General features: G+C 39.7%; 1 protein-coding gene across 4 annotated transcripts in view; it reads right to left on the reverse strand.

Annotated features, from left to right (window-relative positions):
• DLGAP1 (DLG associated protein 1) overlaps nt 1-14670 on the reverse strand; it is a 390022-nt gene that overhangs the window by 275746 nt on the left and 99606 nt on the right. For 2 of the 4 annotated variants that reach the window (XM_056485287.1, XM_056485288.1), the window contains exon 3: nt 11306-11400. The exons of the other annotated variants lie outside the window; for them this stretch is intronic. The gene's annotated coding sequence lies outside the window, so the exon portion shown is untranslated. The remainder of the gene's footprint in view (nt 1-11305; nt 11401-14670) is intronic. 4 annotated transcript variants of the gene reach the window in all.

The following is a 14670-nucleotide window of genomic DNA, read 5'->3' on the forward strand; positions in this document are numbered from 1 at the left end:
ATGGAAGTCCATGCTAGGAGATAATTCTGTTCACAAGTATGTGAAAATGAAAAGTGTATTAGTCAAACCTATTTTAACAGCCATAGCAGCATGCCATAACTCCAGTTACAAAAACTGTCAGAAATTTAGTAATGGCAGTGCAATGCTGGTGATTTCCAAGGAAAAGAACACCTTTTCTATATTCCTACAGACTCTGAAAAAAGAGTTGGAATAGACAAAGAGAGGAACAAAAAAATCTGGCAAATAATTAGTAATTTGTGCAGAATAAAAACATGTTTACTAAACAATATGGTACCCTGAATATCAGCAAACACCTCTGAAGATGTAACTCATGAAAGTAATTTTACAGATCTGCTCAAAAAAGAAACAGGGCATCCTCAAAGCAAAAACTTTCCTTCCTTAAAGAAAAAGTTTATGTAACAGGGCACAAAGTGTACATTCCACAGAGAAGCACTTCCTTAAAGATTTTTTTCTTGCATTTTTCTTCTAAAATGACACAGCTTTCCTGAAGTTTTACAGTACCAGGATACAAAATGATTCAGATAGCAATTGACTGAGTCACAGATTGTTAAGTATTTGAGATTATAAAAATGGTTCATTTCCATAAAGTATGGTGGTTAGTTTAAATGCCATAACCTTAAATTCTAAATTACTGTTCCATTATCAATGATTTATTAAAAACCAACAACTTTTACTATTCCATGAACTGATCTTGGTCATTTGTATTACACAGTTCAGGATCTGCTTGGATATACTTGAGGTAATAAATTTATTATGCCAACCCTATGCAGATGGAACTTTACCAGCTTTCACTGATTCAGCTAATTAGTGCACTAGATAGCATTTATTAAGCCTTTCAGCAAAATGAACTTGCCTGATCAAATGGTACAAAATGAAAAACTGCCTGTGTAGCAAGTCACTACACTACTTTTCTCCAAAGTACAGGTTTAGGAAAAATAAGTGCAAAAGCAAATCTACCAGTGGATTCAATTAATCAATTTGGAAGGCTACATGTCTTCCCAGATGACTTAATACTGAGTTTTGTCATCATACTGATCTGCTGTGGGATTAAAAAAATTCTGTGTAACTATCAGCATAATAATAACCTATAAATAAGGTGAACTAAAATATGGCATTATTTGTAGTAAAAATAGCTGAAAGGAAAAACCAAAGGGCTTAAAATGGAAAGGATAAATATCTTTCAAGCATAACTTTAAGAATAGAAATACTGAAAAATATCTTTTTGAACAGTGAAATTTAGGGTAATGATAAGAAAAACAAAGGACTGGATTTCATTTCATGCTACTCCATATCAATAATTCTCTGAATTTGCCTTGTGGAAAAATGATACCACTCTAATGAAATGATTCATAGCTCTAAACCACTTTCCTTAGTGAACAGAGTGTACATTAGCAGGACTTCTAGAAGAGAATGTTTCTCTCGAAGATTTATTATTGTGAGATTACGGTAAGATGATCTGGATGGCTCAGTGTAGGAAATCTTGTCATCCTGGCAGAAGAACTTTGCTCATCCAAGAGGCAGGGGCACATTTGGAAGCAGGCACTAGAGCTCAAATTCTGAAGCTACAGGGATTGAACAGAGTCTGAACAAGCTCATATTGACGTGGCAATAAGGAGAAAAGCAGCAGCAAGTGTGAACTATTAACCCCACACCAAGCAATATATGTTGGCATGAGCACTGGAAGAGGTCTACTTATCTATTTAATTGAAGAAGGCACTGCAATAGAAACAGCAAGAAAAGGATGTGATCAGGGAGGTAAAGGAAGGAATAAAATCATGTACCCTGACATTTTAGTGTGGCTGTTAGATGTTTACTTACAAGAAGGAAAAACCTGCTTCCTATGACCAGTAGCAGTATACCTGAAAATAACCAAAGTAAAGCACACTTGCTGAGTAAATTTCACATGTGGAATTAAGCACACTAACTTAAAGATATGGTTTTTGCAGATCAAATTTTCAAACCACCCCATGAAAATATTTTCTATCTAAGTTCTGAAACAGAAGGATTGAAAAATAACAACATAAGCTATAGCTTAAATTGTATCTGTCAAAATTGCAAAGGTAGTGTAATTGATTACATGAAGAGTCACATAAACTGAACCAACTGGTTCAGTTTAGGTTTTATAAATTAAAAAATAATCCCAACCAAGCTATCAGAAAATGACCCATGGGACAACCCAGATGGTCCAGTGGCTTCAGCAGTGAGCCCACCCCCAAGTCACTGGGCGACACCGAAAGGAAATCCAGTCACAGGCTGGATTTGGACTGGCCAATGCAGCTCACAGACACCTGCTCCTACTCTCCCCAGCGGTTCTCTGCCTCACATCTTTTCCAGAAAAGACTCCATATACAAAGCAGAATTCTCATGGCAGCCTCCCACCTGACTGCAGGCACACTCACGTAGGTACCACGAGCAAGGGAGGAGGGCAGTGCTGGAGCTCAGCCTGCACAGAGTGCCTTTCTACCACGGCTCTTCTGGCAGCCAGCTCACAGCACAAACACACAGCTTCCCTCCATCCTGGGAGCCTGCTTGGCTGAGCACAGACCCAGTCTGAGCACCCTGGCCAGCACACAAGAGATCAGAGACAGAGACTAGCTATGACTGCAGAAAGCTAAATATATCAGAAGCATAGCTGCAGCTGCAGCCCTAGGTTCACCTTCCAAACTTCCAGGATCTTGCAGATAAGGGATGCTGAGGTGAAGGAGTGTGCAAGGACATGTACAGGTTGTAAGAGAAGTGCTTAGAGGCGGAGGCAGCTCTGGAGCATTTGCAGCCTGGGATGAGTACAGTTTGTACATTAGGGATGAGAAGCAGGGCAAGCAGCACAGAGTCAGAGCAGCCGGAAGGTGGGAGGACATGAATTCAGTGGAAGAAGCAGAAATATGGAACGAGGGAGTGGGGACTTAGCGCAGGAATAGCGGAAGATCCTATTTTGGATAGCTACAGGGAATCCATCAGGAAGCTATGGCTCTCAAACACTTTGCAGCAAGACTCAAGATCCAGAAAGTTTAGCAGCTCTGTACTTTCTACTATAAAAATATTATTTTCTCTCAATGTCACTTGCACCTGCATTATATTGTTCTCCCCCTGCCCCACCCTGCTTTGCATCCCACACCTCCTCCCAACCTCACTTAGAATAACTTTTCTATACAAACTAGGGAGCACATTACCCAGGGGCTTACATATGATATCTTTCTGTCTCAAATAAAATGCAAAATGAAGTGCACAAATTCCAACTGTGAAAGTGGGCTGGTGAAGAAATTGGGCTCTACAGTTGTCTTTGTGCTCATCACTATCCTGGCATGTGGCAGGAAAGCACCACACTAAAGGAAAATCATAAATCTTGTGACTTCATTCTATGCCATGCACGTGCATCACATGGGCCCAAAATCTACAGCCTTATCACACAACTTAATTAATTTCAATGGGATTTAAGTGAATTTTGTTCATTAGTCTGTCCTCTGTGCTTCAGGTATGCCATGTGGTAGCAACAGTCCCAAATGCCAATATGTTTAAAAAACTGGTGTTATCTTAATTATTGCTATTAAGGCCAGTGCAACACCACAGTGGTAGCCTTCCAGTACAGTTAAGAGAAACACAGGCTAAATCCCCAGTGCTCATACTTACTTTCTGTGTGAGGGAAGTAATGATTAAAACCCTTTTGAAGATCACCATCAAAGCCTATTTTGCTATTGATTTATACTGAATGTTAATAATTAAACAGCTGACATATTTCTCAGCTTCCTCTCATTGAGACCCTGTAAAAGGTAATCTATTTATATTCCACTTAAGATCTCTAGTGGTTCTTTACTACCTCAGTATCCAGTAAATACTCACTAAGCTTATTATGGAGCAGGACTAATATTTCACTTGAATTGGTAGGAAAATGGCTTCTTTAGCTCCCAACAATAGCTGTTGCTGAATCTGTGAAGTGGGAAGAATCTGTGTAACATGCAAAGAAGCTACCCAATCCCTTTAACAGCTCCTTCAAAAAGAGATTGGACCCAATTCATCATAAAAAATGTGTATGTTCAGTGGGTGGCAACTTAGATGCAGTTCTTTTATGTATGTGAGGGTTAGCCAGAGTGTCTGAATAAAGAAGGAAGCCAATCTGCTTTTATTCAGGCATAGAACCATGTGGGCTGAATGTGAAAAATAAAAATGGTGTATTAAATGCGATTCTGAGAAGAGACTAATTTTCTTGTTAGTGCAAATTATGGGAATAGGAACCCAGCTGAAATGTGTAGCACAATGGTATGTTCCAGTGATGTCTGTAAATGTGGGTCTCAGAAAAACAAGTTGCTTTTCCCATAGCCAAGGATTATGGGGACATTCTTGTTTCTGCTACCCTCAGGGAAGAGCTGTGAACAACTGTAAGAGAAATTACTGATTCCTAGTGATGTTCCAGTCCCTCTCACACTCCCTTCTCACAGTGGCCCAATGTGTGTAACAAACTGTCCTTTCAAGAGCCTGCAATAATAATGACATTAAAACCAAACCACGTTAGATATCAAAGGTACATTTTTCCTTTAGCCTGTATGTGCTTGTTTATCTCCATTCTGGGGCACAATGCCAGGGGACCAATTGCAGTAGAAAATTCTTGTACTTTTCCTAGATCAAATTTACATTTGTAACTCATTACACATCTCATAAAATGACAGCTTTTAAACTGAAAATCAAACCATCAGTTTCTGCCAGATTAGAAGTAAATTAAAAAAAATAGTGCAGCAATTTAAATCACACTTGAAGTTCACAGGGGTTACTGTGTTTTATTAAAACAGGTTCAATATGAAGCACCTTTGTCATTAGACCCACTGCTGCAAAACAAAGATCCCTTTCCAGGGATAAGATTTTAGAACAGCCTCTTGATCATTTTTTAACTGGATTTCTAGGAAAAATCAGTGAAAAGGATCCAAAAACCTTCAGATTTGTGTACAAGTTATTTTGTTCTGTTTCCATAGAGGAGCAGAAATTAAGACTTCCATGAAAAAGTGGTCAGCATAAACTGATCAACCCACTATCAGGTGGAAGACAGAACTCTCTTGCAGAGTTTCTATCTTTCAAACCTCTTCAAGAAGCCTTTGCCTCTATTATTTTTAACAAGGCCTATGTGACACAAGAAAAACCAAGGCAGTAAATAATTTTAGTCTAAGTCAGAAAGGGCAAACTATCTGCAGGAAGCAGATCAATAATTTATGGCTCTACAAGTAGACTGCCAGTATCACAAGCATGATTTAGACTGCCTGTTACATAAATGACTGATGGATTTGGGTATAAAATTCCAATCCGTGGTCTGTCCTGAATGCAGAATTGCAATCCAAGTATACTATTTTCTTTTTAGAAAGTGGTCTTTTTATCATCTCCATTGAAGCAAGAGGGCAATACATGAAGGTGCATTCACTTGTGGGGGGACCTGTGATGGTGGCCTGAAGTACATAAAGTCATACTCAGTTCAGTAGCAATGTAAGTGGGATACTCAACACATGTAATTCCATCTAGCCACATTAAGACAAGATGTATCATCACTTTTCAATTGGCAGGAAAAGGCACCCAGACACAGCTCATCCTAGATGCTTTCAGCAGAGTTTTCAGTAAGTTTCAAATGTCCAAATCAAATGGGGGAACTAATCTTGCTTGCAATTATTAAGAGCACTGCACCCACTCACAGCCAAACATGTTCTGCCACAGGCTTTTCAAGACCAGTCACTCTTCTGAGTGTTTACCTGGGGTCTCCAGCCTGCACTGAAACTCATGATGTTCAAAGCTGCCACATCACTCACTAGATCAATGCCATCCTGCACTTACCTGCATTGACAGCCACCTCATGCTTGACAGAAGTGCAGATGGTCTTTCAGGAGAGTTGATGGATAGGCAAAACAGTGAAATTATTTTATCGACCCTTGGGTAAAGCTTCATTTCCAAAGACATCTGAAGTTGTTAGCCTGGGTTTCATTCCTCCTGTGTATCCATTAAGATACCTAGGCTCTTTCAGCACTCTAAAACTAGTCAGTTATCCAAGAAGAGACTGCACTTCTTGCATAGCTACAGTGTAAGTGTAGTAAATGAAACAAAAGCCAAACTACTAATGAATTAGAGTGTCCCTATTGGCTTGAAAGTATTTCAGTTGATACATACCATCTTCTTGAGTTTATTACCTTACATTAATTTTGCCTCAGGTTATTGAGCATGCCTTCTGGTCCATAACAGGCTGATTTATCATGTCATGCAGAGATCTTTATGGTATCAATGACTCTACTCTCAATAGAATTGTGCTAAAGCAGAAGTACAGGGGGCTAAACAACTGCTATATGAAATTTGAGACCTATAAAGCAATACTCAGAATTACACTTCCATGTAAAATTTCTTCACTCCATTCTAACAGGCTTAAAACTATACTGGTGAAAGCTTTTCTCCAAATCAACCGACACAGGTTATCCCACAGAAACCACAGGATTCTCCGTTTCATTAATATTCTTAACAGCTCCCTTAAAAGAATCCTGTTGACATATGGTATTTTTGGGAAATAGGGTCATGGGGGAGGGAATTTCTCCTTTCCTAAGCCCCATAAATCTCTCTCTCTCCCAAGATTTAGGCAGGCCAAAGGCACTTATGGCTATTTACATAGAAAGTCAAAGCTTACGTATAGTCTCTCAGTTTCTATGGCAGCAGAGCTCCTATAAAAACACAGCAAGAAACCACAGCTCTGCAAGCAGCTCACTGGCATCCCCGTGCACTCGCAGACATTGCCCCACAGTGAATTTCTCCTGGAAACACGCCAGACTGTAAATCAGCGCTGGCCCCAGCACCGGCACAGCGAGCAGCGCGCAGCGGAGCGCTCCCTGCCCCTGCCTCCTGCCCTCCCTCCTGCCTCTCCCAGCAGCCTCCGTGGGATCACTGAGGGCTCACTAGGCAAGCAGGGGCAATGGAAAACCACGCCAAAAACCACCCTTTCCTTTCATGTCCTGCCGCGTTCTCCTCTCCCTCCAAGCGAACTGAAAAATCCGTCACCCAGAAAATTAAGATGGAAAAGACTGAAATCACTGCTGCCTTCCCTGTTGCTAAGATTATGCAATAGAAACACCTCCTAGATAATGGGATTTGTCAGCATCAGCTGAAAAAAATGCCTACTGTGTGATAATATAAAGAAACCAACTATCCATACAAACAGGAAGTGGCTGACGTTATTTTTTATTTAATTCAATGCCTGAAGCAAAGCCATATATTACTGGTAACTAAATAGATAATGGGAGCACTTTTACAGAGTTTACGTAAATTTTGCATTGCAATTAAAGTGTCTGCTTTACACAGACGCCTAATCTTCTTACTACTACCTTTTGCCATTACTAGGAAGAATTGTAAGATTTGCATTTTTTCTACTGGAACACCTAATTGCAGCCAATAAAAGAGAATATATTCTCTAGGGTATCCAAAAGTATCCTGTACGCTTATTAAAAATTAAATGTAATAATGTTTAAAAATACATTACTTCAATTGAAATTCCAATGGGAAGAATTCTCCTATAGGCAGAAAAAAGAAAAAAAATCTGCTGAGGACAAGAATATTTCCTACAAAAAAAATTTGAAAATTTCTTTATGTAACGTAAGTATCACATCATTATGTGACAGCTTTTCCTTCTGATGCTAAGAGAGCCTTGGATTGGCAGGAGATTTGGAAGTTTTGATTAACAACCTACTGGAGCTCTTGGCAATGTGCCTGGGTGTTTCGGATTACTGCTGCTATAGAAACTCCCCTGGGTGACTGTGCTGCTTTTCTTTTCCTCACATTTCTAAAATGTTGGTCTTCAATTTTTTTGGTTTTTTGTCCTTTTGCAGTTTGTTCCACTTAGTAGCAATTGCTGCACTACTGTTCTACTCTTACCCAGTGAACAGCACAGCTACACAAACAGCTATCATTACAGATAACAGGCACCATAAAAGAGTTTGCCATATGCCTTGTCAGCTGGCCAAACTGATCACACTATTTTTTTAGAGCAGTCTGGGTAGCTCATAGGAAGTATATGCATTTCAGGAAGCTGGCAATTCATAGCTTTTCTGTGAGTATAAAACTAGTTAACAGACTGTAAGAGCTGATTTAATACTAGTTTAAAGTGCTATGTAAAATTTGTAATTCTAACCTATCCAAGGGAGAACGGGGCAATGACTACAAAATCAAACAAAAATAATAATTTTTTGTGGGATATTCCCTCCTTTCACTTCACTTTTTCAGTTTTCTTTATTTCTTCTTGGGATAATCCCAACTGCTCTAATATGGTAGGAATAAGCTGTCTATCTCCAGCAACACTAGGGGTGACCAGACTTTAGGGGGAGTAGGAGGAGGACCACAAGTAATTGCTTCTCGGTGGAAAAGAGTACTAAACACTGAAGTGACACAGAGTGTAGTGTCTGACTGCTGCCCTGAGCATCTGACCAGGATGCATCACAAAGTTAACATTAGCTACACCAAAAGCCTACTCAGACCATCATCAGTGAAGTGACTGAGTCTTCTGTACACACCAGCCCACCCATGCTCACAGCTGCAATCATGGTCCCAAGATGCTCCATTTTTAGCATGCACACACGTGGACACCTCGTGCTGAGCCCTGGCACTGCACAACACAGGGACTCCTGCTCCTCCACTCGTCCCCTTGAGAGGAGGCCAGCCACTGCCTAATCTGTGTCACTTGTTCCTGGTGCCCTGCCTGCCAGAGACTGCTCTCCATGTGAGCAGGATGCAATAGGATAAACTGGTTCAGAAGTGACAGCATATTTCTTGGCATCCTATCCGAACACATACAGACAAAATCTGACCTGATGGGGCACAGCAGGGCCCTACAGCTCCTGCATCAAGGCAGCAATGGATGAGCTGCTCCTACCAGAGTAGCTCATGCAACTCACACCATGCTCCAAGGGCTCCCAGGAAACAAAGGATTCTGTGAGACTTCTACAGGAGTAATCAACTGCCTTCAGCTTAGCTCGGGAGAGATGCCAAGTGACCTTCCTGAAAGGGGAGGCCAAACACAGTGCACAGCGCAGATATTCAGATGACTGATGTGTGGCAATAAAGAAACCATCTGAGTCAAACAAGTCACATTGGCACATGGAAATCCTTGCTTGGGAGAATCTCTTGTTAGCTGCCCATCTATGTGGGTTCAGAGCAGGTGAACTGCTGAGTAACTTCAGCTCTCAGGAAGGTCTATGAAAGCAGCCTCTAGAGAACAAATAACATCTAGAAAATGGGTTTAAAGCTAGCAAGTGGTTTAAAGTAAAGCACACAAAATGTGCTTTTTGCATTCTTACAAAGTAGTGCCATCAGAGACTCGATTGTCCTGGGTCTCACCTGTTGGGAAGACTGCTAGCTTTTTACCTTGCCCTCCAGAACTTAAAATTACTTATATGTGAAACAAGTTGCTAGAACCACAGTTCTGAAAAGAGCCTTCTAAATATTGCTACAGCCAGTCATACCCATTTCATATCTGCTGGAGCTTGCTGAAAGCCTGAAGCAGAAACTGAGAGAAAGATAAGTGTAAATCATCTCTACTATTTACAGACAGTATCCAGGCAAAATCTGAACCAGAATAATTCAGAAATTGATTTTTTATCTACTTCACTGATCAAAGCTTAGAAAGAAATGGGGCATTGGATCATCAAGGCCCTTATCAGTTGCTATTATGAGAAAGAAGATATATTACGATTGCAGATCTGACAAACATACAAACAATCAAAACAACTTAAAATGAGAAATAAAGAAATGTTCTCAAGTAAGTTAAGGTCAAAGTAAGAGCCAGAAGGGCTTTAGCAAAAAAGCCCCAACCCACAAATTCAATGCAATTCTAAGGAGATGCCTCCTGTGCTGCATAATCCCATTGGAAATTCCATTTATGTCCCCTCTTGGCCTTTCACAAAACCATCTAAGACTAGTTTGCTAACCATCTTGGCAGCAATCTCTAGAGGTCATCTGGTCCAAGCACCCATCTCAAAGCCAGCCCAGCCAAGTTCTGCATACCTCCAGGATGGAGATCCCTCAGCCTCACAGTACATTTGCTCTCATGATTGTACCCCAGTCATTTCCCCAAATGCCTTCTCCTTGGCCACAATTCCCTGTGTTTCCAGAAGTCTGTGGCTTCTGGTCCTTCCACTGCACATCTCTGAGAAGGGCACAGGACTTTGCCATTTCTTCTGCAATGAAACATTTGTGATCTTTCAGTGTGGTCTGGGTTATTTCAGCCTCTCCAGACGACTTATGTTTGAAGGAATATAATTACATGTTGCCATCTATTCTTTGAAACCATAGGTAAGATAAATGACTAGAGAAAACTACCAACTTTTCCTGTAATTACTAATGCAAAATTTAAAAGAAAGGCTTCCAGTCCAAACATGTAATATAAAACAAAACTGTAAAATAAAATTTTAAAAAAGTAATATAAAGAAACAATAGGAATTACGAGCAAAATGTTCCTCTGTGTTGCATTTAAAAAAGTGGCAGCCTAAGTAATATCTAGCAGCAGTACTTTCCAGGAAGAATACACTGCACTTTTAAAATGTTCAAGAAGAAACATCTAAATTTATTTTCATGAGGAAAATCAGCAATAGATGTTGAGACTGGGTTCTGAGCACTTTTAGAGTCTCATATTTTCTACTTTCCCCCCATCACATTTCTAGTCCTCAAATTATATCATATCACAGCTTATTTCTGAATCAGAAAAAAGGGAGCATCCATCTCAGGACTCAGAACTTTCCTTCCATTGTGGCTGAGGTTTTTAATTTCCACAAATACAAACAAGATGCAAAATATCCACATATCACAGCCTAAACATGCCACAGTCCCACAGCATCCACAACACCCCCCATTAATCTGATGATCAAGGAAAAGGAATCATAAATAAGAATCTGCTTCTGCACACTTTCATTGCAAAGAATCAGACTTTCCCAATGCTTAAACCACCCAGACTAAAGCTATTTATGTGAGACCAGGAGTCACCATAGAAATGGGGAGAGATAACATTACAGTGAATCACTAGAAACAGTCCAAAATCCAGGAGATATTTAAGGAACTTTATAAAACAACAGACCACAAGGTATTTACATCTCCAGAGGAGAACTGGAGATACTCCCCCCTCTCTCCCACAAATCTCATTAATCATTTCAAGTGGTGTGGTGTAGCAGTGGTGTCTCTGCTCCTCCTCTGCAGTCACCATAACACCACTACATTCCCACATACTCCTGATAAAATGCTGCCTCCCTGCTCCTCCTTGCAAGGGAACTGTGGCTACATAATGACAATTTACCTCTCCATTTTAGTCTTCCCTTTTCCTTCTTTTTCCTTCCACCCTCCAATCTGGTTATTTTTGGACTGCCAGTTGGGATTATTGCTTTTTCCCTGCTAAAATAAAAACAAACAACAGTTATACTTCAGTTTCTGGGCTTAAGCATGAGATCTGTCTCAAACATTAAACAGTCACATTTTCTTGCCTGAGGTGCAATGCTATCTCCTATGACACTGACTAAAGCAAGCCTTGCAACTAAAAGCAGATTCTGTTTCTGGAGTCACAAGTACACTTTTCTGACTTCCCCAGTAACTACCCATCTGCAATCCTGAGCAGCACTGCATCCTGAGAATTCTGCACTGGCTGACATATGCATAGTTTAGAGACTGAAAAAATTGGTCATTCTGAGCTGAACTACAACCATAATTCAAAATACACATGGCTAAAATAGAATATTTATAACTTAAGACACCCCTTCTCTTTGGCACATCATCTTAATTTCAGACCACATTGTAATATATTTTGTTTTTTCTAAGCACCTTGAGGCTTACAACTTAAAGATGGTATATTTGGAAGGAATTTAGCATCTACAAAATAATATACATTGTAATAGCATCAATTTCCCACTTCTGAATAAAGGTCTTAAGTAAAAAGAACATGATGCTTTTCTAGAAAGCAAAGACAAAGATTCCCCACAACCCAATCTTATAACGTCACAATGAAGCCCCAGGTAACATCAGTCTTAAGGTGTGTAATAGTAAACATTCCTCAAATTAAATAAATATAATACTAAGTATTATTCAAATACTTATTTCCTCCCCCTCCCCCCTTTATTTTTCTCTACATTAGAATACTTTCAACTATATGAAGAGTTTTCCAGGACCTGGAGAAAATAATTTTACTGTGTAAAATTCAGTATGGCAAACAGCTGATGGGAACTGAATGAGGAGACATAATTTCAATTTAAATCATTGCTTTCACACTCTGGACAAGAGAGCAGTGTGTATATACTACCATTTTCCTGATTTTCTATATATTGGGTATGGAGGGTTAAACTGGGTGAACTTCTGTCCAAATTGTCCAAAATGCAAGCTGGGTGTGCTGGCTTCCCTTCTGCAAAGCTGAGTCATTCTGTCCTTCAAGAGGGGTTATGGGATACCTGACAAAAATACTTTTTTGTTTTCAGGATAGCAGGCAAAACGGAGTCAACATAAAGTATATTTTCAGCAGGGGGGGGCTCAAGGGAATCACAGGAATGATAGCTGCTTAAGAAGGTGGTGGAAAAAATGAGCATGCTGAAAACACACTGGGAGAGGCTGAAAAAATCTAAAAAAATTCAAAAAGCACAGCAATGATGCCTCACCCTTCTGAAAAGGATTCTGCTAATAAAACACCCTACAGTAACTTGGAAAATACACCTATTCCGAGAAAAGGAGTCCCCAAATTATGCACAGGAACTATCCAGTCACAGTAGGGTCTCTTCACAGGCCAGACATGAGAACTTTCAGATGGAACATAGCCACAAAGTGAGTGGCTGAACATAGAGAAGTTTTAGACTGCCAGCTGTTAACCTGAACAATATCTATACTGTTACTGGAAATACTTTTAAAACTAGCATTAATATCTAATGTGAAGAGCCAGATGTGACCTATACTGTTGGGCTGAGTTCTCCTGGAACACTATATGTACAGAGCTATTAGCAAGCACTCAGTAAGCAGATTGATTAGAGAGGAATTTTCACTCTTTTAATGACTTTAAGCACCAGATTTAGTGCAGTTTCCCTCTGGAATACACATAATTCTTCTTCACAGGTGTTTTGCAGGCCCTGCCAGGCACTATCATACCCCTGTAGAAGTAGCACAACCTCTGTCAATGTGCATAAAGGAATGTTTGCAGATTTTGACATGCTCAATTTATTTATGCAACTATTGATCTCTTACCTAGTCACACTTCTTCTTCCCTTTTGATGATAGCTATGTTGCAGGGAAGTTTCCCAGACAGACAGAACTGAAGAATTCATTCCAATAATCTAGATAAGTACCTGGCATAGTATTCCAGATTGTTGTAAATGTCAAATTGCTGCTCTCCAGCTGTGTTTTCAATGAGTTAGCTAAATTAAAAGTCACACAGCTTTTATATTATTTAAAGTTTATGAAAAATTTGTATTTTCATTTCTACTCTGTCCTGGGCCCAGCCAGGAAAGGATTATTTTTTGCAGTAGGAAGGAGCATAGCTAAGATTTGGAGGTTATTCTGCAACACCTCACATCATTTTCCAGGGAGAGAGGAAGAGATGGCATGACATTGAGGGGAGAGTGGTCAGATATTTTGGGGTTTCCACGGAGGGGTGTGTGCAATCACAGGTGAATTATTTGTCTTTTTTTCTTAAACTAATACTTTTATTAGCATTGTTTCTGTTACTGTTTTTTATCTCATTGCTGTTTCCAGTAAATTGTTCTTATTTCAACCCATGGTCTTTTCTGCTTCTAATTCTACTCTCCAGCCTGGCATGGTGGGAGGTGGAGGAAAGAGTGAGTTATTAATAAGCACATGGTTTGGATGGTTTCAGCTGGAATACTAAATTGGGGAATACCATTCCTAAATCATGACATAGTAACAGAAGAATTTCCATTCCTAGGTTTACAAGTGGTAGGTATCCACATTTGGATATCCTCACCATATTCAAATTCGCCAAAAAACCTGATCCCTGTAAACTTAACTACAGTTATCAGAAAATTAAGCTGATATTTATAACTAGAAGTGAACTCAGCTACAAATCCACATAGCCCAGCAATATATTTGCAATGGTTGCAGTCTCTGGAAGCAGCATGGCTATCTTCATAGGACTTGTTAGCCCAGGCACCAAATTGCACAGAAAAGTCATATTTCTGTTGTAAGTGTAAGCATCTGCTCAGCTAGAGTTTGTAACTCTATTCTGGAAAATTTCATCAGTGAGATGAAAATTTCATCTAGAAAATTTCATAATGTCTCCTTTTCCTCTTTCTTTCAAAATCAAAAGAGAAAATAGAGTCAGCTTCAGATACTCAGGGTTTGGCAGGTTTTTTTTTTTATAGAGAATAGCAAGAAAAAGATTCCTGAATCGTTGCCAACATTGCCAAGTAGGTATCTGTAACTTGCAAATGAGCTGCCATGAACAAAAAAGTAATATCCATCACTGCTAGGCTGCAATAGGATGTCCCAAATTTAGGGATCAGAAATAAATCAAAAGCATGGAGGTTACCAAGACTAAGAAATGAAGTCCCCAAAATAACTTCAGAGAGGTTAGGAAGACAAGGTCTGAAAAGGTATGAGACACCATAGTCTTGCTTCTGTAAGCTAACTGTGCCCTCTGTTGATCATTATAATACCCGTTACAGCTACAGGGCA

This window comes from Oenanthe melanoleuca, chromosome 2, assembly GCF_029582105.1.
Source record: "Oenanthe melanoleuca isolate GR-GAL-2019-014 chromosome 2, OMel1.0, whole genome shotgun sequence".
Classification (NCBI taxonomy): Eukaryota; Metazoa; Chordata; class Aves; order Passeriformes; family Muscicapidae; genus Oenanthe; species Oenanthe melanoleuca.